Consider the following 23,211-nt stretch of genomic DNA (forward strand, 5'->3'; position numbering starts at 1 on the left):
GTCCGCGGTGGTAAGGTTCAGAGAGATGATTTCTGGGATTGAAAGCTACCATGGTCCGCGGTGATTTTATGTGACCGCGGTACCCCTACTACGAAAACGGTCCTTTTACCGCGGTCCGCGGAGAAGAGATTTAGAGAGCCAAAGATTCAAGCTAAAACTTGAAGACCGCAGTCCGCGATTGATTTTACACAGCCGTGGTAGCCTCACCGCTGCAGCGGTCCATTTTTCGCTGTCAGTGGAACCTCTGTCAGGGGCATTTTTGTCCGAAAAATTTGGCTATGTATAAATACTACTTTTTCAGATTTTTAGGTCATCTTACGTTAGTTGAGCACGTGAAGCGCCGTTTTTGCCTATTTTAAGAATTTTATAGCTTACTTAGCAATTAATCTTAGTCTCTTATCGTGTAATTACAATTTATGGATTATTCTTCATCTCAATCTATGATTTCTTCTTCAATTATAGGTAGTTAAACCCATTAGCTAGGGTTGTGGCTCAACCCTAGTGTGAGTATTTAATGGGTCTTTTATTTTAGGGCTTAGATATTTATGGGTGATTGTTATTTGTCCTGATTTATGCTTTTTATGTTGAATTAGTCGTTGCAAACACTAATTTGTGCCTTTTTGACTTAGGCTCTTCTTGAGAAAGACGGACTAAGTCTAGGAATTTCAGGCCAACAAGAAATTGGGGTGTATTCAAGAGATTGATAGCCCAAATTAAAGGATTAAACCTAGAGATAGTAATACCGACTTGAGCCAACATTGCTTGCACAACTTGAACACTCAATTGGGCTTGAGAAAGCCAATTAGGGCAAAGTCACTCTTACTACCGAGAGGTGAGAGTGAGTAGCTTCGTGCATTGGCTATATCACGATTCCAATTATAACATCATTGCCCTAAGTTCTAGATCTTGTTAGATACTTACCTAGGAGTAAGTCACTTCCCTAGTGCTTCTTTACCCATTTAGAAAACCCTATAAAAATATCTACGTAGCTTAATTTCGCGCATCATTAGTATAAAATTCGAAGTAACAAACAAACAAGAATGATTGGAAGTGTAATCAAGAGCACTACACACTACTAGATTAGATAGGAATCCAACTCCAAACATTGTATTAGCTCCCTATGGATTCAATCCCGACCTTCTTGGGTAAAAGCTGCATCGACCGCTCTTGCCAATCTGTTGTGGTATAGGGTTGGAATCGATTAGCCACTTCAAGTCAAGTAGAAGGATTGCAAGCAGCTTCAACTATAGCAGCCACTCGCCCACAACCTGAGGGACAGCGAGAATTTGGACTTAAGAGCATACCCTCAAATTTCAAGGACTGGTACAAGCTTTGTCTACCGATACATATACATCCTGAGGCAGCTGTTCATGAACGTCGCTTACAAGCTAAGTATCAAGCAATCTGGAAAGGTATTCATGATCTTGTGTTGAGCTATATGTTTAGAAACATCGGGGATATCAATGTCAACCTTGTTCGGGAATTTTATGTTGGTTTTGATCCAAATGATCCTAAGCAGTTGGTGCCTATTTGGGGAAGGTTGATCGATTTTTCAGCATCCGCTATATGCAATTTTTTAGGTGCGCCGAATGTTCCCCAGGAACCATTGGACAACTTCATAACCCATCCAACATATTTAGCACTGAGACACACTCTCTATGGTGCAAATTCTATGGCGTCTTGGGTTCAGGACAAGAAAACCAATCGTCATAGGAATTTTCCTAAGAAAAACATGAAGGCAGAAGCTCAAGTGTGGTTGAAATTGATTAACACACAGCTACTACCATGCAACCATGACACTCTTATTAGCCGTGAAAGGACATGTGCATTATACTTCCTAATGACTGGCCAGGAAGTGAATATGGGCCACTTGATACGCTACCAAATGACCCAAGTGAGAACAAGCAAGAGAATTGATAGATTTTCTTTTGCGAACATGTTGATTCAGTACCAGAGAAAAGAATAGGTGGAGGAAGATAAAGCTTTTGATAGAGTCATTCCTCCGCCATATGACTAATGAACGTCTCTAGCATCCGGGTTAAGGAAGAGAATGCTATGACAGGTGCTGAGCGCAATGCTCGAGATGACAGCTTTTTTGCCTATTTATATGGGATGATGAGCCTGCAACTTAGGATTGGGGGATGACCGGCCACTACAGAAGAGAGGGCCATCTTGGAGGAACGTTTCTCGCTTAATGTTGATGCCCAACAGCTGGTTAGGCTTGGTGATGGCTACCGACTCCCGAAGGATGAGAATGCCAACACACCGGAATAGTCCGAGGCCGAGCCAGAGCAGCCAGAGGAAGAGGATAATGATGATGCTGAGGAGGGATTAGAGGATGAGGAGTGGACAGCTGCAGATGGGACCTTCGAAGATGAAGGCGATGACGAGGACTAATTAGGGAGTTTTTCATACCGCCCTACTTGTTTTTTTTGTGAATTTATATATGTACTAAGGAAATTGCATGGATTAAGGCTGGGGTGTGACTTGTAGATATTAGATACACTAATTCCTTTTTGGTTTTAAAAATAAAAAAAGTAAAAAAAATTGGACTTTTTCTGATGATGGATCTCCCAGACAATTTTCTTGAGGGATTTAAGTCTAAAGAAAAAATGACAAAAAGATTTTTCTTTGTAGGCAGTGTAGTATTTCCCCCTTGGTTTTTCTTTGTGTCGCGGTTCTTTTACAAGGATTTTGTTTGAACTGGGTGTAGGTAGCTTTATTTTTCTTTAGTGTAGGAGCCATGGTGAGATGGATTGAATTGAAGCAATATCTCTTGACTTTCTTATGCATTGAGAATAGCGAGTACTTTGGTTGTGACGCTTAGGCTCAGTTTTTTACTCTTGTATGAGTACCTTAAATCGTTTAATCATAAATTTGTTTAACTGCTTTGACTAGAGTGTCTTGATAAATTTAATCCTGAGTGAGTTAATGTGTCATGTGTGTGTGAGGTTTGGGTGTTATTCTGTGCATTGCATTCGATTCCTAGAACTTGCCCCTTGTGTTTGCAAAGCGAAATAGATTTGTTCGTCTTGGAAGTGATATAGACATTTCTTTGCTAAACCAGATATGTATATTTTACCCGCCTAGTTGTTATGTATCATAGTTAACCCCTTTGAGTTTATAAACTTTGTAAAATTAAAGTGTGGGGTGATTGGTTTGGCTTTTGAGTGGAACTAATGAAATAAGGAGAAATGTGCACTGTTTTAAAAAAGCAAGAGCCACGTGAATTGCAAAAGAAAGAAAGAAAAACATATATAGTTATATTGCTGTGAAAAATATTCCTTGATAGTGGTGACTCTTGATGTAATTATGCTTAAAGAAGTATGGAGTTAATATACATTGATGTGAAAGTGAAGCTATGGTTTGACATAAATATGGGGTTTGAATGTTAAAGTATATGTATTAAAATGCTTAGGGAGTTGTAGTCACTCTTATATCCAAATGTATCATATCCGACCCGTAACCTAAATTACAACCAATTAAAGTCCTACTTGATCCTAGACTGAATGAGCTCGATTAGTAGAGTAGTACACTACAGGCAAACCTATGGTGCATTTTTATGGCATATGAATGTGATTTCTGAGAGTGGGTGAATTCTTCCTACTTTGAGTTCCTATGTTCTTAAATTTTATTGTGCATGGAACTAAGCTCTTTTGTTGTGTGAGGGCACTTGATTCATGAAGGAAAGGTAATATCATTGACCTCTATGTTAGAGTAATTGAGTGAGTTGTGAATAATGCAGGGTACTTGTGAGCCAAATTTTGAGGTGAAGATGTTACACTCTTGTCGTTAGTCTATTTTAAAGATTCTTGGTGTGATAAGTTAGGAGAATTGATTAAAAAGGTTGTGTTTATATAATGTGTAGTTTCATTGCTCGAGGACAAGCAACGTTTAAGTGTGAGGTAGTGATGTTTGGCTGTAATTCCATATTTTTAGTGCATTACTTACCTTATATTTTAGTGTTTTAATGCTAAACTATATTATATTTGTGTTTAATTGAATTTATTTTATGTGTAGGTACATTGGAGATGAAATTGTGAGCAAGGCAAATATCTTGGAAGTATATTATATGTATTTAAATGAATGCATGCATTTGTCAGACACATGAAGTAAAGAATGAAGGTTTGGAACTCAAAATCAACGAGCTTCAAGGGAATTAAAGTTGGGCAAAGCAAATCAAAAAGGAGAATTGAAGCAAAAGTTAGGCAACAAAGCAGAAGCAGGCAAGGCGAGGGATTCTTCTCGCCTTAGATCTTGCTACGCCAGTGCTGTAGCGAGGTTCACCGCGCAGTAGAGCTCGCGTCGCGCGGTCTGTGGCGAGATGGAGCGTGTTTCGGGTTTTAAAGCCTATTTTGTTTCCTATTTGGTTTTGGATTTGGTTATTTCGTCTATGTTTTTCCCTACACATATATATAGTCATTAAACATCTTTTTAGAGGAGTTTTTGCGACCGGAGGCAGGAACATCACGTAGAACAATTTTTGGAGGAGAGAATCATCGAGTTCTTCATTCCTTCATCTTTTCTTTGTACTTTGTTTATGCAAAATTATTGATAAAAGGTGCCTATGAATATGAGTAGCTAAACTTCTAATCTAGGGTTTGATGGAACCTATTGGAGGATGATTTTCAACTACATTAAATATAGATTTGCCTTTGCTTTTTCTCTACTTATTCAACTACGTTTTCATTGTGGTTGATTGAAGAGCTCTCAATCGACTGTGCCTATTTAGTGTGTATTGCTTGGAAAAGAGTACATATTTAGGTAGTTATTGAACAACATCGCTCCTAACGTATGTGAGGAATTAATACGGAGGGTTTAAAGGTGGGATTAAGAATAACGAAACCTTGGTGCGATCCTAGTGAATGGTGAATTAGAGCAGCTAACATAGTTCGAAAGAATACGTCTAGTAAATTGTGGTAGTTACTCGGAAGAGAATTACGACACTCAAAGTACTCACGATCGGTAGAGAATACTTAGGCGAATTTATAGGAAATATAGCGGGGATGATTCCGACAATAGAGGAAATCGCAACCCTAGACTTTTCCAAATCTTGTCTATAACCTTTCCTCTGTTAGCTATAAATTACTGCATTTTAATTAATTTTTTCTTAGTTAGTAAACATTCAAATCATTATTTAATATTTCTGAAGGTTGATGACTTGAATTCATGCTAGTCTAATGGTTGTAATTAGTAGGTTAATTTTCTGTGGGATTCGGCTCTGGACTTATAAACCAAATTATATTTGCAACGACCGCTAGACTTTTTAGGAGACATAGTTGGGCGTGATCAGAAAAAAACTAATAACTTTTACACAGAGAAAAAAAAAAAGCCTAGTATTGAGGGGGTTTAACGGTAATTACATATGTTCCTTCGTTAATATCGAACCCCTACACATTCTGACAGTCTTCTTCATTAGCTCTTCCATAAATGAGCCCAGTTCTCAATTCTCTGCCTCTACTGATTTTGCCCGCAATCGCTCAATTCTCATAGGAAGCTGTTGAATCTGAGAGGAGAATTTTTTTTGTTACTTCGCTCAGCTCTCCGGCATTCTTCTTCTTCCTCTTTCTTTTTTCCTTTATTTTTGGTGGATTTCATAGGTGAATTTTTTATTTTCTCTGTTTTATAACCATGTCTATATTTCAGTTTTCAATGTAAAATTTAGGGGTTTTGTGTTCGCTATGTCTTGACGTGAATAGTGAAAGTTAATTTACCGTAGTTGGCACTTGTAAATTTAATCTTGATCTTTTTGCACCTCTGCCTCTCGCTCTCTCACACACTTATATCTGTTACCAATTTTATTTGCAAAAAGTTGATGCGTACTGTTTTCTTGATCACACCTATGTGCGCTCATCTTCAAATGTTCTTTCATTTTTCTTCTGTTTTATTTATTGGTCATAACTTTCTAACTCTAATTTCTCCAAGAACTAATAGTGCAATTCATAATTTGGGGGAATTTAATGATAGATAGGGAAATTACGGATGTCAAATTTTTTCCTATCTCCCCACTTCAAAAAGAGTCATTAGGGTTTGTTTTGCAGTTCTTCTCGGCTTCTCTTGATTAATATATTTCAGCTTTCTCCTCTTTTTGATGTCCAGATTTGTTTCATGAATTCTATCTATTTTTTATTTTACAGTCATGTGTCTTTGGCTCTTCGGTTACAAACTACTCAAATAGAATACAGAAGGACTCTGTAAACAAAAATTATGCGGTCACAAGTGTTTCAATTTTATAGCAGTCAATGGTATTAAGAAGAACTCAATGTGAATAGATGAAGGCTCTGTGAACAAAATTACCAAAGGTCAGAAATAAACTTATGTTCTTCCAATTATTTTGGTTACCTTTTCGCGAAATGACATTGTGGCCACTTAAACTTGCTGTCATATATAAAGGCGATACACAAACTTACACCGTTCCCATTTGAACACTCAAACTCACATATTTGGTAACTAATAAACCTATTTGACTGTTAATCATGCACATGTGGCAGTGACTGAGGTGATGTGGACAAAGAGTGTGCAAGTCACTTAGATTAAATGCGTGAATACAATTATTTTGATTTTAAAAAATCTAAAATATAAAAAAATAATTGCAAATGAAAAAGAAAGAAAATAAGCCCTCACCCCACCTTACCCCCACCCCAAATCAGTAATACCATTATTCCCCTAACCTCTTCCTGTTTCTTTTCCCCTTTCCCATTGTCGTCTGCCCCACACCTTCCCCTTCTTTTCTTTCTCCCCCACTTCAATCTTTCCCCGCCTCTTCCTTTTTTTGTTTCAAACCCAGCGTAGTGAAAAACAAAAAAAAGCAATGAATTTTGTCAAGAAAAATCTGTCAATCCTTTCTCCCATATTAATTCCATCTCTCTTTTTTGTATCCATCTCAGACTAGAAGATAGATAGAGAAAAGAGAAAGACCATTGAAAAATTGTCGAGTTTTAGCTGAAAAATCCCACTTACGGAGTCCGACTGCTTCTCTCTTTTTGATTTCACCATTAATGTCCTCTTTGGACATAGCCTCGCCGGCTGTCTTGATGCCTTGATGGAATTTTAACAGGTTCCCCATCGGCTCTATGAATTGGGGTATGAATTCTATGGATTTTATAAAAAGTGAAAGATGGAATGGATTTTATGGAAGTTCATGGGTGATTGAGGCATGTGGTCAGGTTATGGCTGAGATTTTTTTTCTCGGATTGCAGTGCTAAAAGTTGTAGAAGAAACAGTGAAAGAAGTAAAATAAGAAAGAAATTTTGATAAATTAGTTTAAGGAAAAGGGACCCACAAATGACACATGTAAAATAATAAATGGTCTTAGAATTTGACGTGTTCTTCCTGTCAGGCAATTGAGCTACACGCTCTGACGAAGGGGTTTATTTATACTCAATTGGTTGAGTTGAGGTGCTAAAATGGGAAAATCAAAAGATTATATATTGGCTTTAAAATCTAATACAAGTTTAAGTGGCCACGAAGCCATTTCGCCTTTCATTTATTTATACATTGGAGTTGGCAAAAGACAAGTTACCTTAGATTTTTATCTAAAAACCTACAATAGAGTAGTTTGTTCTAAATTTGAAGATTTAACTAAAAAGAAGAAACAATAGGGTTTTCTGGCAACAAGGCTGATGGAAATCAAGGTGAGTTAGATGAAAAGTAGATCACTGGACGCCATTGGTGAATTCCTTAAATTCTCTGTTTGCTGGGAGCTAGATAGAACATGTAACAAGTTTTAATTTAAAGAAGCAACTTTTTGAGTAATCCGTATATTTATATGACGAGCGTGTAAGCAGATATGTATAGGATTATAGCTGGAAGAATGGCACACAAAAGTATGTCTGAATTGGTTAACAACAGAATTAAGGAAAGACATTAGTATTTGTTTCTTTCTATTGTCCCTCACTTGTGATTTTTGGTAGTGAAACATTACATTTAATAGACTATTCAGACGATTATTGTTTTTTGAATTGGAACTATTCAGACAACTATTTTGTATTTACTCCTTTTAAAAATTAAAATAGGTAAAGAAAATACAGAATAATTTAATGTAATTCTTACCAAATTTAGCCAATTTACTTTCGGGCCTTATAAATAAGATAATTGAAAGAATAAGTTGTTACTTAAAAGCGCAAGAATGACCTCATTGGCAATTGAAGTATTACCGATGAATTGTATGTCACAAGAAAATAATTATCTCCTTTTGCTAGGTAGTGTATTTCGAGTTGGTTCTGAAAACCTTTGCACCAGAAAACGTGAGAGTCTAAATATCATTATGATGCCTTTTATCTTGCATGTTCTTAATTCTTTCCTTTCTGTTGGCTCCATGCAACCAATATATGGCTATGTTAGACACCAAAAGAAATTAAAATTGACAACATAGGTTAGTATAATTAATAATTCTAGAACTTCAAAATTCTCTATACTGTAGGTTAATAAAATTAATTTCTGTATATCCACACGATTCGTCTACTGTACCTTTTAACAATACTGTTCAGTAGACCAAATTCTATTTGCCATAATTTCTGTCATGCCTGTAGTAGTCTCTTGCATATTTGATAGCATCAATTTTCTGTTTACTGACACATTTTGTTTGGAACTGAAACGTTTGAAATATTTGGTGTTTCTAATCCATAGCACGACAGCTTAAATTGTCATACCTGGCTCTTTTCACCAAAACTTACTATGTGAATCTAAGTTTGTTCAGTATGCAGGGATTGAGTCATTGTCCAACAATATAGAGATGTTGCAGCAGCTCCTTGATAGTGTTGACTAATTGGCGATGAATTTCAGAATCCTTCAAGAAACTTCTATGCATAAGTACGTGAATTTCCTCTACTTTGTTCTCAGTATCCCATGAACTGAAGAAACTTGTGAAACAACAACATTAACTTTTCTTTGTATAAAAGAAATTCATATTCTGCTTCGCCATTTATCATTTTTAAATAATTTTGTCTTTAGGAATACTGTTTCTTTTTAACTATTATTTTAGCTTCTCAAAGTAAAAGTTCTTGACAAATGGATCGTTCTGTTTTAAATTATTAGTTACTCGTGAATAAAAGAGTTTCTACGCTACTGTTTGGAAATTTTCTTAACTTAACTATTGATGGAACTAGGAGCATATATGTCGCTTGGTTTTAGCATTAAGATAAGGCCTTCATCTTAAGAGTTGACTTTTGAGCAAACGACCCCAGAATGGAATTTTGATGATTCCAATAGTTTTGTATGGTGATTTTGTAGTTAGGATCATGTTCGGATTTGGATTTGGAAGTTCGTAGGACAATACGGCGCATTTTGGCGAAAGTTGAAAAATAGAAGATTTTTGGAAAGTTTGACCGAGAGTTGACTTTTTGATTTTAGGGTCGGAATCTAATTCTGAAAATTGGAACAACTCCATTATGTCATTTATGACTTGTGCGCAAAATTTGAAGCCATTCCGGATTGATTTGATATGTTTCGGCGCAAAAATATAGAAGTTGGAAGATTTGAAAACTCATAATTCGATTGGATGCGCGATTCATAATTTCGGCGTTGTTTGACGTGGTTTGAAGCCTCAATTAAGTTTGTATTGTATTTTAGAACATGTTGGTATAATTGGTTAAGGTCTCGAGAGTCTCGAATGAATTTCGGAAGGTTAACGGAATGGATTTCGGACAAAAGAAACTACTGCTTTTTCTGCTGCTGTTTTGGACAGCAATGGTGCAATCGAGGAAGCTACTTTGGAAGCTGATATCTCGAATTCTATAAAGAATCTGAAAATTTGAAAAATATGAAAATTGTAGTCCTTTAATTCTAGTTTCTAGAAAGCTAAACCATTCATCATTTGGATATTTGTACATAAAGTTATGATCGATTTAATTAAGGTTGGTAATGCTGTTTTGTAATTTACCTAGAAATTTCTGATGTGAGGAGCCTATTTTGGAAGCTTATATCTCTAAATCCAGAAAGAATCTGAAAATTGACAAAACATAAACGTTGTAGACCTTGTATTCTAGTTTCCATAAAATTAAACCATTCATAATTTGGACATTTGTACAGTGAGTTATGACCGATTGAATAAAGGCTGGTAAAGCTATTTCTGGTGGACTTTAGTGACGACTTTTAGTGACGAAAATAGTTTTTAGTGACGAATGGGCAGAAACATTTAATCACAAAAATCAGCACTTTGCCATTTCGTTTAGGAATTTTTGGAGCTCGATTCTTGGGCGATTTTTGGGCGATTTTCACGTGAAAACATTGGGGTAAGTGTTTCTTATCCTATATTGATTATATTTCATGATTCCGTACTCATTTATATCATGAATTCATGAGCTAGGCGCTCACCTTTTTTTGGCTAAGCCATATCGTATCTTGCTGGTAATGGATTTATTCTTGAATCTTGCTTGGTTTAGGCATTTATGGAAGAAAAAATCAGATTTTTAGCAAATCTTCCAAAAACGAAAATTTAAGATTTGAAAGTCAATCTGATGCCGGGATTTGATAAAATTGGTATGGTTGAACTCGTATCGAAATGGGTGTTCGGATTTCGTAAAAATTATGTCAGGTTCCGAGAGGCGGGTCCCGCGTTGACTTTTGGTTGACTTTTTAAATGTGAAATTTTAAATCGATGTTATATTATTTGGAATTATTTTCGATGAATTTTAATGAAGTTATACAATTAATTTGGATAGATTTGAGCCGTCCGGAGGTTAATTCAAGCAAGAAGACGATTGTGAAATTTCGGCATAACTTCAAAAAGGTAAGTATATGTCACACCTCCTTTTTGCCTACACCCCCGGAAAGGAGTATATAAGGAAGTTTTTTCCAACTTAAAATGACAATCGAAACGGGATTATTTTATTAAAAATTCAGAGTCGCCACTTGGGATAATTTATGGTGTCCCAAGTCACCGATTTTAAATCCCAAATCGAGGAAATTTGACTCTGTTTAACAGTCCGCGATCCAGAAATCCGGGTAAGGAATTCTGTTAACCCGGGAGAAGGTGTTAGGCATTCCCGAGTTCCGTGGTTCTAGCACGGTCACTCAACTGTTATTATTGGCCTAATTATCTGATTTTAAACATTCTTAAACTTATGTGCCATTTTAAATTTTTTAACCGCTTTTATTTATTTTAGGTAGATTGCAACGTCATTTAAAATATGTCTTGAACCACATCACATAAATGCACCCATAGTCCGCAACACATTTTATGTAACATTGTTGAGATTTGGATTTGGGTAACATAAATGCGCACCCGAGTTTAGGAAGATAAATTGTTAAAATAACGCACTTAAAACAACTACGAATTTGTAACTTTGCGAGGGCCATGAAAATTCGCTAAATGGAACGCCTCGATTTCTAAGGATAAACAAAATTAATTAAACGAGGGCCATGCAATTGTCATTTTTGTTCGGCACGGCGCGCCTCGATTTATTAGAAAAAATACAATACTTAATTAAACGGGCCTAAGATGTTTGAGCCTATTCTAGATTAAGACTCAAATTGCTTTTAATGGTCATAAACCCAAGTGAGATCAGCAGGTATTTTAATTACATGAAGAGGTTTGGGCCAGTGCAACTATTAATTAAGAGCTGGTTCGAATAAAAAGAACATAAACCTTAGCATATACAAGGCCCTGGTCGTGAAAGGACCTTAGACTTGGGCCTGGGGAGAGCCCAAGTCTTCTCATGAGTTGACTCGGCATGGAGTCCAGATGGAGCCTCATCAACCAAATTCGAGTAGGGAAATTGGACTCCAAATGACCATTACAGAATCACGAAGAACGAATCTACTGAGTCAACATCGTGAACAAATAAACCATTAACATTCTCGAAATAGCCAAATATATAAAGTTCAGGCCCCTATCAATTGAAGCTGTCAAGCTGTTATTACAATTCCTAAGCAGATTATTCGAATATACACTAACATGATTCCCCAAACTCTAGCACACGTATATTAACATATATTTCACTTTATCTTATTTTCCTTGCCTTAAATCATCATTCCCAAATAACTTCAAACCAGCAGTTGATTTTCAAAATAAAACATTCAACTAATACTCATGTCATATAGCTTAATCTATCAAACAGTAACATGAAATCCTGGACATATCATTAGGCCTCAATATTCATACGAGCTACAAAGGCATAATGGATCTAACACCATACGCTTAGCTAACATTGCTTAATCACAAAATTTAGCTAATGATCAATATTTTTATCAAGTTCCATTTCTCAACAGTCCAAGACCAGCTATAATAGTAAGAATTTCAAAAGCAAGCAACATTTAACTACAAGGGCTCTACTAACTCCAAACAGATGCAAGCTGACTAATAGTTCTCATGTTGAACATACAATGCATCAATTAACTCCAAAAGACTGAAACTGAACTAAAAGATCTAAATATGTAGAAGTCATATTTAGAACTCCAGATTTCATTTCACTTCAATGTCAAGCCTCATGTGAGGTGAATCTAGAAACATGTACCTGGAATATGAAATGAAAGAAAGCAAGGGGAGGTCAGTAGCCAAGCAGCAAAGTAGCAGAACCCAGCAACTAGGAATAACCAATTAAACCAAATTCAAACCCAAGAGTGAGGTGCAGCGGTCCAGAAAACAATTTCAATTGAACAGTGACCTCAACAACCTCAAATCAAACTTCCACAAACCCAAGTTCAATCCATTTTAACCCCAAAATGATTCAGGAATTACTTCAGAGATTAAATTGTAACCAATAAATGCAGAAGAGAATCAATGAAACAGTGATATCTTAGTATTTCCAGTCGTTTTCAATTTTTCTCTGATTTTTTTTCTCTTCAATTTCTGCCTTGAAAGGCAAGAAAACATGCCTTTATAGGCAAGGAAGTAGGGCAGCTTAAAAGGGTTCAATTTTACACTTGAAACCTTTTGGAATTTTCAATTTCGCTCAGATACACAATATTCCCCTAGCTAAATACCCAAAATAACCCTCTGAGCCCTATTAATTACCCTCAGAAAATTCATGGGTCCATTGGACCTAATGACTCAAAACCAGCCTAACTCTTACAGGACCTGGGCTAACTCTCTTCTTTGGGCCCAAGTTTAATTCCGAAATTCAGAAGAAATGAGAAGGCAGAAAAGGCAATTCGGATTTCAAACCCACCATGAACCAAATGTTCTCAATATATCCTAAAATTAAACAACCTAACCTAACAAATTTAAACAAAATGGAAGAAGCTAATAAGTAATATTAAATCTAACTAAAAAGAACCACATGCAGAGATAATCTTGAAAACAGAAGAAAGAGAGGGAAAAACAGAAGAAGCTAGGATAGGAAAAGACCGGGAGAACTGGACTTACCCACTAAGCCAAACGAACCCGAGTTTGAAATAACTTTCCAAAGAATCCCCTACTTTTGGCCGAGATAGACTTCAATCGTGTGTTTTCAACTGAAAACACATGATTGAAGTCCATTTCAACCTCAAAATCTCAAAACCTTGATAATCAACTCTTTTCGGGGTTTTAAGGTTAAGCTTCGATTTGAAATTCGAGGGGCTCCAGGATGATTCGAAAGCAAGTGGTTAGGGATTTGGAATGAGAGGGACTTGGTGGTTATGGGTGTAATTTTGGTGGTGAACGGAGGGGGCGCCGCCGGATTAAGGTGATGGGAATTAGGGGCTGCGGGTTAGGGTTTATGTTTGGGCTCTGAAGAGACGAAGGTGAGAGAGACAAGATGGGGGGAGGGTTCTGAGGGGGGTGGGCTCGTTCGGACATTTATATAGCCTGGGGAGGCTACTTCCCAACCGTTGGATCAATGGAGATTAACGACTGGGATCCGGGGGCAAACAACGTCGTTTGGTTGGGAAATGGGGCTGGACCGGGTTGGGGCGTGGGTTTGGGCTGGGTTAAGCGGGTATTTTGGGGCAAACTCGATTGGGCCTATGGGATTTTCATTAAAACGGCCCAGACCAGCCCTTTCTTTCAATTCTTTTCAAATCCATTTTCCAAAATTCTTTTCTTCTTCTTCTTCTTCTTTTTTTTCAAAATTAAATTAAAATCTAAATCAAATCCTAAAACCTATTTAACCTATCAAAAACACTAATTAAGCCTAAATAATAATTATCATGATTAATTAAACAAGCAAATTTAAAAGAAAACTACTCGAAATTCAAAATTAAAACTAAAAGTGGAAATTAAACTATATATTTTTTTTTTAATTTTTCCATTTTTATAAACGACTAATGTGCTAATTAGTCTTAAAAATGCAAAGTCAAATCCTAAATGCAAATGCAACATATTTTGTATTTTTCATTAATTAAACAAAAATAAAAATGCATAGACCAAATGCAAACAACTATCAGAAAACCCCACAAAATCCACAAAAATTATAAATAATGAAAAGCAGTTATTTTGTTTTTGAATTTATGGGAGTAATTCATATAAGGCAAAAATCACGTGCTCACAGCTGCCCCTCTTTGCTTGGAAACACGAAGAGTTTTCGTGCAAAGATAAAGTGAGCGGATACGAGCTATTTTTGCCCATTTGAATACTCTGTGGGAAGCATTTTTGAAAGATTTGACCGCACCCTGCTTCGAGGTTGCCTACATATCCTTGGCTAAAAAGGAATCAGGTTAGTGTAGTTCAGGAATGTCTGGTAGCTGGGACTACCATGAAGCTGTGATTTCACTGTTGTTGCTGCTGCTACTGCTTACTGAAACCCCTTATTACACCATGATAAAAATAAAAAGGAGCTAGCCTAGACTATGATCTATGCACTATAAAATCCTATCTATATATTCAAACTTGCTCTTGTGGTTCCTGTTGCCTTGTTGACTTGTATTCTCCCGGTGGAATCCCCTTATTGCCGCCTTGCATTATAATCTGAGATGTTTCCCTTTCTCCAGGTGGACAATCGCTGAAACTTGAATGTATTCCATTGTTCTCCAGGCGGGCTCCTGATTGCTGAACTTGAAATGTATTCCCTTGTTCTCCAGGTGGGTGCCTGATTGCCAAACTTTGAAAGATGTATTCCCTTGTTCTCCAGGTGGGCGCCTGATTTCTAATCTTGAAAAATGTATTCCCTTGTTCTCTAGGTGGGCACCTGATTACTGGTCTTGAAAAATGTATTCCCTTGTTCTCCAGGTGGGCGTCAGATTTCCACAAAATAAACAAAACAAAGAAAACGTCTGCCCCGGTTTGGCATGTTACCGAACATCAGTAAGAACTTTGAAAACTGAAACTTGAATTATACTCCCTTGTTCTCCAGGTGGGTGCCTGATTGCTGAACTTGAAAATGTATTCCCTTGTTCTCCAGGTGGGCACCTGATTATTGAACTTGAAAAATGTATTCTCTTATTCTCCAGGTGGGCGCATGATTACTAAACTTAAAAATGTATTCCCTTGTTCTCTGGGTGGGCGCCTGATTGCTAAAACTTGAAATGTATTCCCTTGTTCTTTAGGTGGGCGCCTGATTACTGAACTTGAAAAATGTATTCCCTTGTTTTCCAGGTGGGGCGCCTGATTACTGAACTTGAAAATGTATTCCCTTGTTCTCCAGGTGGGCGCCTGATTTCAACAAAAATGGACAAAAACAAAGAAACTTTTCTGCCCCAGTTTGGAGGCTGGGCATATATGTGATTGTGAACTAAATCATGTTACCAAATATCAGTAAGAACTTGAAAGCTAAAACTCGAATTGTACTCCCTTGTTTTCCAGGTGGGCGCCTGATTGCTGAACTTGAATGTATTCCCTTGTTCTCCAGGTGGGCTCCTGATCACTGAACATGAAATGTATTCCCTTGTTCTCTAGGTGAGCGCCTGATTGCTGAACTTGAAATTCTAAATTCTATTTCCTAAAGGTAAAACTTACGCTAAATTTCATTATCTATGAGGGTCCAAAAAACTTAAAACTAAATCCAATTATCCAGGAGGGTCCTGACAGCTTAAAACTAAATTCCATTATCCAGGAGGGTCCTGATAACAAAAAATTAAATTATATTATCCAGGAGGATCCTGACAACAAAAAATTAAATTCCATTATCCAGGAGGGTCCTGAAAACTTAAAACTAAATCTCATTATCCAGGCGGGTCCTGAACACTTAAAACTAAATCCTATTATCCAGGAGGGACCTGACAACAGAAAATTAAATTCCATTATCCAGGAGGGTCCTGACAACAAAAATTAAATCTCATTATCCAGGAGGGTCCTGAAAACTTAAAACTAAATCCAATTATCCATAAGGGTCCTAACAACTTAAAGCTAAATTCCATTATCCAGGAGGGTCCTGACAACAAAATTTTAAATTCCATTATCCAGGAGGGTCCTGACAAAAAAAAATTAAATCCCATTATCCAGGAGGGTCCTGAACACTTAAAACTAAATTCCATTATCCAGGAGGGTCCTGACAACAAAAAATTAAATTCCATTATCCAGGAGGGTCCTGAAAACAAAAAATTAAATTCCATTATCCAGGAGTGTCCTGAAAACTTAAAACTAAATCTCATTATCCAGGCGGGTCCTGAACACTCAAAACTAAATTCCATTATCCAGGAGGGTCCTGACAACAAAAAATTAAATCCCATTATCCAGGATGGTCCTTAAAACAAAAAATTAAATTCCATTATCCTGGAGGGTCCTGACAACAAAAAATTAAATCCCATTATCCAGGAGGGTCCTGACAACAAAAAATTAAACCCCATTATCCAGGAGGGTCCTGAAAACAAAAAATTAAATTCCATTATCCAGGAGCGTCCTGAAAACTTAAAACTAAATCTCATTATCCAGGCGGGTCCTGAGCACTCAAAACTAAATTCCATTATCCAGGAGGGTCCTGACAACAAAAAATTAAATTCCATTATTCAGGAGGGTCCTGACAACAAAAATTAAATCCCATTATCCAGGAGGGTCCTGAAAACTTAAAACTAAATCCCATTATCCAGGAGAGTCCTGAAAATCAAACGTCAAATCTTATCTTAAGAGTGACAACTTTTACGGTTGAATTATACTACCCTACCGCAAAACTTATGCTAAATGTTGTTATCTAATTGAAATCTTAAAACTAAGTTCCATTATTCATGAGGGTCCTGAAAACTCCTAATTGAGTCCTATCTTGAACCTGCACACTTCTTAGGCAACCTATATTCCTTTGGGATACATTTATGCTAGATTATGCTATGTCTGGATTTTACACTAGGTCCCATTTTTCAGGAGGATCCTGAAGACTTTTTAAATTAAACCCCATTATCCAGGCGGGCCCTGAAAATCAAAAGTTAAACCTGTCTGGTGCTTGGCTTTCCCCTGCGGAGGATTTCTCTGAAACAACCAAAATTTCCTGCCCCTGTTTCAATCAAAGAGAAATCTTGTCAGTTTAAATGTGGTGGTTAGTTGATGGCATTCTTTGCTGAAGGTCTCTCCGCTGCCGTGCTTTGTTTTGATTGGCTCCCTCTGAACTGGCTAAGAACCACTTGACTTCCCGGCTGACTTTCAAACCCCCATGACCTTGGATGACCCGAGTGTTCTATACCCAAACCGTTGTGTTCCATCTCTGACCATCTGTTTGACCCTCTGCATTTCCCACGAAATTACTAAACCGTTTCACCGATGGAACTTCCACTTGACCTTTTATACCCCATTTCACATCATACTACCTCTAGCAATGCCTTGTCTGCCCTGCGCCTTGTGCAACTTTGGAAGTTGGTAGTAAGCTTTGAAATTCCTTCTTATTTGCTTAAACAGAACTAACATTGGTAACATCTTAGAGAAATAAATCCAAAAGAAATGAAATGCAATGACTTTCAGAGTTAAGGATAAGCAAAATCCAAAGCGGGAAGACTTTTTGAAGGGAAAAAAGAAAAGGGACTTATCTGAGTGGAACCGCTGGCACCAATGATCATAACATGCATTTCGGATTAATCGGCCCAATCTGTCCAACCAATCAACTTTCAGTTGCCATACTTGTTGCCCCGGAATTTCCATAACCTGATTTCTTCACCATAACCTTGACCTTGTTCGGTCTGCGGTGCCCTGAAGGGTTTTCACCAACAAGCCTCTCTCATTTGTTTATCTCTCAACTCACTTTCGCCTCAAGGTGCCCGTGAGGTTTTTCACCAATAAGACTCTCTCATTTTTGGTTTCTCTCAGCTTCCGTCGCCTTACGGTGCCCGTGAGGGTTTTCACCAATAAGACTCTCTCATTTTGATTTTCCTGCTTGGGCCAGAGTGTTGCCCTTGATATGAATCGCTTCTACTTGCTCGACTTGGCATCTCTCGAAGACTGATCTGAACGTCTTTCTTTGGACCGTAACGTGGGCTTTTGGATAAGGTTAGAAAGAAATGGTATCAAAGGCTCAAAACAATTCAACTGGGTCCAAAATTACAACTTTTGGAATCAGATTTCCTACAACAACCACAACTTCTGCCCCAATTTCTTGCTTGGGCACTTTTGGATTTTATTTTGATGGGACCGAACCGTGAGGCTGCCTACGTATCCTTAAAAGGAATCAGGTCAAACGTAGTTCATGTCATAGAAATTACTTTGTTGTTGTGATTTTCTATTTTCTCTTTCTTTTCTTTCTCTTTTTTGCTTTCTTTTTCTCTTTTTGTTGCTTTTCTTCTCTCTCTTTTTCTCTTTTCATTCTTTTCTTTCTCTTTTTCTCTTTTCATTCTCTTTTATTTTCTTCTTCCTTTACTTATCTTTTGCACTTGCGTTTCTGAACTTTGCTACTGATTCCAAAAGGGGGTATGAAAGAAATAAATAAGGCTCATGGGGCAACAAAGGATAAAGTATTTAGATAGCAGAACAAAATGCCTTCGTCATTCCAATTTTCAAAACATGCCAAGTACGAACAAATACAATTTAAACAAAGAAATCATACATAATATCTTTTGACCGCATCGTAATTGATGGACATTTCTACACATTTTCCTTCTATATCTATTAAATACAAAGCACCATTGGACAACACTCTCGTTACGACGAACGGCCCCTGCCAGTTCGGGGCGAACTTGCATTTGGCTTACCTAATGAGGAAGAATGCGTTTCAATACTAACTGACCCACTTCAAACTTCCGTGGACGCACCTTCTTATTATATGCTCTTGCCATTCTCTGTTGATACAACTGGACATGACACACTGCAGCTAATCTTTTCTTATCAGTCAAACTCAATTGTTCCAGGCAGGTTTTAACCCCACTCATCATCGTCAATTTTTGCTTCTACAACAATCCGAAGGGATGAAATTTCAATTTCCGTGGGTATCACTGCTTCTGTGCCATATACCAACAAATAAGGAGTTGCCCCTACTGAAGTACGAACAGTAGTGCGATAACCCAACAATGCAAAAGGCAACTTCTCATGCCATTGCCTGGACCCTTCCACTATTTTCCGAAGTATCTTCTTTATGTTCTTTTTGGCTGCCTCGACTGCTCCATTCGCCTTGGGGCAATATGGGGTGGAATTGCGATGCGTAATCTTAAACTATTGACACACCTCTTTCATCAGATGACTATTGAGATTAGCCCCATTGTCTGTAATGACCACCTTTGGTATCCCAAACTGGCAAATGATATTTGAGTGCACAAAATCAACCACTGCCTTCTTGGTTACAGATTTGAATGTTTTAGCCTCTACCCACTTGGTGAAATAGTCTATGGCCACCAGAATGAACCTGTGCCTGTTTGATGTTGATGGCTCAATTGGCCCAATGAAATCCATGCCCCAAGCGACAAAGGGCCATGGTGCGGACATTGTATACAATTCAGATGGCGGAGAATGAATCAAATCTCCGTGTACTTGGAATTGATGACATTTGCGCACAAAACTGATGCAATCTCGCTCCATGGTGAGCCAATAATAACCTGCTCGAAGAATCTTCTTTGCCAGAACATACCCACTCATATGCGGTCCACAGACTCTAGAATGTATTTCGGTCATAATAGTTGTAGCCTGCCTAGCATCTATGCATCTCAGCAGCCCAAGATCTGAAGTCCTTTTGTACAGAACCCCTCCGCTAAAGAAAAAACTGCTTGCCAACCACCTAATTGTTCTCTTTTAATCACCTGTGGCTTGTACTGGATACACCCCCATCCTGATGTATCCCTTGATATCATGAAACCAAGTCTCCCTATCGAGCTCTTCTTCCACCACATTATAATAAGCATGCTGATCGTACATCTGAATATGCAAAGGGTCCATATAAGCCTTATCGAGATGGTGCAACATTAACACCAGAGTAGCCAAAGCATCGACAACCTCGTTGTGAATCCTTGGAATATGCCTGAACTCTATTGATTGGAATCGTTGACAAAGATCCTGTAAGCACTGTCGGTACGGTAGTTGTTTTAAATCTCGTGTTTCCTATTCTCCCTGAATCTGGTGCACCAGGAGGTCCGAGTCACCCAAGACCAAGACTTCCTGGACACCCATATCCACAGCCATCCTCAAACCCAAAATTCATGCCTCGTACTCAGCCATGTTGTTAGTACAATAGAACCGAAACTGAGCCGTAACAGGGTAGTGATGCCTTGTTCCAGAAACAAGTACCGCTCCTATCCCAACGCCTTTCATGTTAGCAGCCCCATCAAAGAAAAGTTTCCATCCTGGCTTTTCAATTTGTTCCAATTCATCAATATGCATGACTTCTTCGTCAGGGAAGTAAGTCTTCAGAGGTTCATATTCTTCATCCACTGGGTTCTCAGCCAAATGATCGGCCAATGCCTAGGCTTTCATTGCAGTCCTAGTCACATAGACGATGTCAAATTCTGTGAGCAAGATTTGCCACTTTGCGAGCCTCCCTATAGGCATAGGTTTCTGAAAGACATACTTTAACGGATCCAAACGAGAGATGAGGTAAGTAGTGTAAGATGACAAATAGTGCTTCAACTTCTGTGCTACCCAAGTTAAGGCGCAACATGTCCTCTCAAGGTGAGTGTACTTAACCTCGTAAGATGTGAACTTCTTGCTGAGATAATAGATGACCTGCTCTTTCCTGTCGGTGACGTCATGCTGTCCCAACACACATCCGAATGAATTGTCCAAGACTGTCAAATACAGAATCAAAGGTGTCCTTGGTTCTGGCGGGACCAATACAAGTGGGTTTGACAAGTACCCCTTTATCTTATCAAATGCTTCCTGACATTCATCTGTCCACTTGACCGCAACATCTTCCTTTAACAGTTTGAAGATAGGCTCACAAGTCGTTGTGAGCTAAGCAATAAACCTGCTGATGTAATTCAATCTCCCCAACAGACTCATCACTTCAGTCTTGTTCTTTGGGGGTGATAATTCCTGGATAGCTTTGATCTTTGACGGGTCTAATTCAATACCTCGGCGGCTGACTACGAATCCCAACAACTTTCCAGACGGAACACCAAACGCGCATTTTGCAGGATTGAGCTTGAGATTGTATTTGCGAAGCCTTTGGAAGAACTTTCTCAGATCTCTGACATGGTCAGACTGCTTTCTAGTATTTACAATCATATTATCCACATAAACCTCGATCTCCCTGTGTATCATGTCGTGGAATATGGTCATCATTGCTCTCATGTAGGTTGCCCCAGCATTTTTCAAACCAAATGGCATGACCCAATAGCAGTACGTTCCCCATGGGGTGATGAATGCCTTCTTTTCTGCATCCTCCTCATCCATTAAGATCTGGTGGTAGCCCGCATAACAATCCACAAAAGAACCAAGCTCATGTTTGCAATAATTATCGATCAATATATGGATGTTCGGCAATGGGAAGATATCCTTGGGACTTGCCTTGTTGAGATCTCCATAATCAGCACATACCCTGGTCTTGCCATCTTTCTTCAGCACAGGCACAACATTGGCTAGCCAGGTGGGATACCAGGTGACCCGAATGACTTTGGCCTCGAACTGTTTGGTGACCTCTTCCTTAATCTTCACACTCATATCAGTTTTAAATTTCCTCAGCTTCTGCTTGATAGGGGGAAATGTCGGGTCGTGGTCAATTTGTGAACCACCAAATCAGTGCTTAAACCTGGCATGTCGTCGTATGACCATGCAAAAACATCTTTATACTCAAACAGTCCTTTAATTATCTCCTCTCTAAGTTGTGGTTCAAGAAGGACACTTATTTTAGTTTCCCGGACATTATCTTGGTCCCCTAAATTGATTGCTTCTGTATCACTCATGTTAGGCTTGGGTTTTTCTTCAAAATGGCTTAATTCTTTACTAATCTCTTCAAAGTCTTCATCCTCGTCATATTCTGATTCACCATCACACTCTATTTCTTGAATTACTATTTCAGAATTAGATTGGCTTTTAAGACTGGGCCGGAGATTCCTCATGCATGTCATGTCATTGAAACCAGCATAGAAAGAACTGTACAAGGAGGAAAAGAAAACAAAAATAAAACTATCAGGAATAAAGAAAAGGGAAATTGCATTTCATTGAACTTAAAGATAATAAGGTTTATACATCCAAACGGACGGAACATAGAATCTGAATTACAACCCTGGAATAATCCAGATAAACTGAAAGAAAATCAAAGCAAACTATCAAAACTCTTTCCTGGTGGGGAGAGGAGTAGCTTCACAATTGTTAATCTTTGCAATGGGCCCAACAAACTGCACATCCACTTTACTCGAACCCTCTCCAGCTTCCAACATGTTCACGTCGGCGAATAACCTCTCGAACTTTTCAATCAAATCTCTATCTACATCAACCACTGAACTGGGAACTGTTGCCACTGGGAGTTTCTTGGTGCCAGGCCTAACAAATGATCTGAAGAGCCGTGGGATGGGCTTTGGGAGGACCCAAGCCCTCTGTTTCAACTTTCTAGCTCTTTTCACGTCCGCAGCTATGGGCTTGAACCTCAAACCAAACGTATCCAAGTTTTTGGGGAGAGACACCGCCTGTATGATACCTTGTAAAGATGCACTCAAACCTTTGCCCGGTACAAAATCATTTTTCAACATTTCGGCAGCTACCATGATTGATGCGGCAGCTACCCTCGGGGTTGGAACGCACTTCCTTTCTGGAATTTTCTCTACCGATACCGTGTCAAAAACCTGATAAACCCATGGCCCCTTGTCGTGCTCGAACTCTATGAACGGAACAATGGCATCGCTGGGAACACACCAATTATCTTCGCCGTGCACAACGATTTCCTGTCTATCCCATTCAAACTTGACTATTTGATGTAGAGTAGACGGGACCGCTTTGGCAGCATGAATCCAGGGTTGACCTAACAGCAGATTGTAAGAAACAGCCACATCGAGCACCTGGAACTCCATGGTAAATTC

General features: G+C 38.3%; 1 long non-coding RNA gene across 2 annotated transcripts; it reads left to right on the forward strand.

Annotated features, from left to right (window-relative positions):
* The first annotated feature begins 5,440 nt into the window (after window positions 1-5,440).
* LOC104230084 (uncharacterized) lies at window positions 5,441-14,959 on the forward strand. 2 transcript variants are annotated; one of them, XR_011406633.1, is made up of 5 exons: window positions 5,441-5,600; window positions 6,138-6,302; window positions 8,706-8,811; window positions 10,662-10,729; window positions 14,851-14,959. It is a non-coding gene; the product is annotated as an uncharacterized lncRNA (long non-coding RNA). The 2 variants fall into 2 exon arrangements; XR_711806.2 differs by lacking the exons at window positions 10,662-10,729; window positions 14,851-14,959 and adding an exon at window positions 9,352-9,750.
* Window positions 14,960-23,211: the final 8,252 nt, after the last annotated feature.

This window comes from Nicotiana sylvestris, chromosome 4, assembly GCF_000393655.2.
Source record: "Nicotiana sylvestris chromosome 4, ASM39365v2, whole genome shotgun sequence".
Taxonomy (NCBI): Eukaryota; Viridiplantae; Streptophyta; class Magnoliopsida; order Solanales; family Solanaceae; genus Nicotiana; species Nicotiana sylvestris.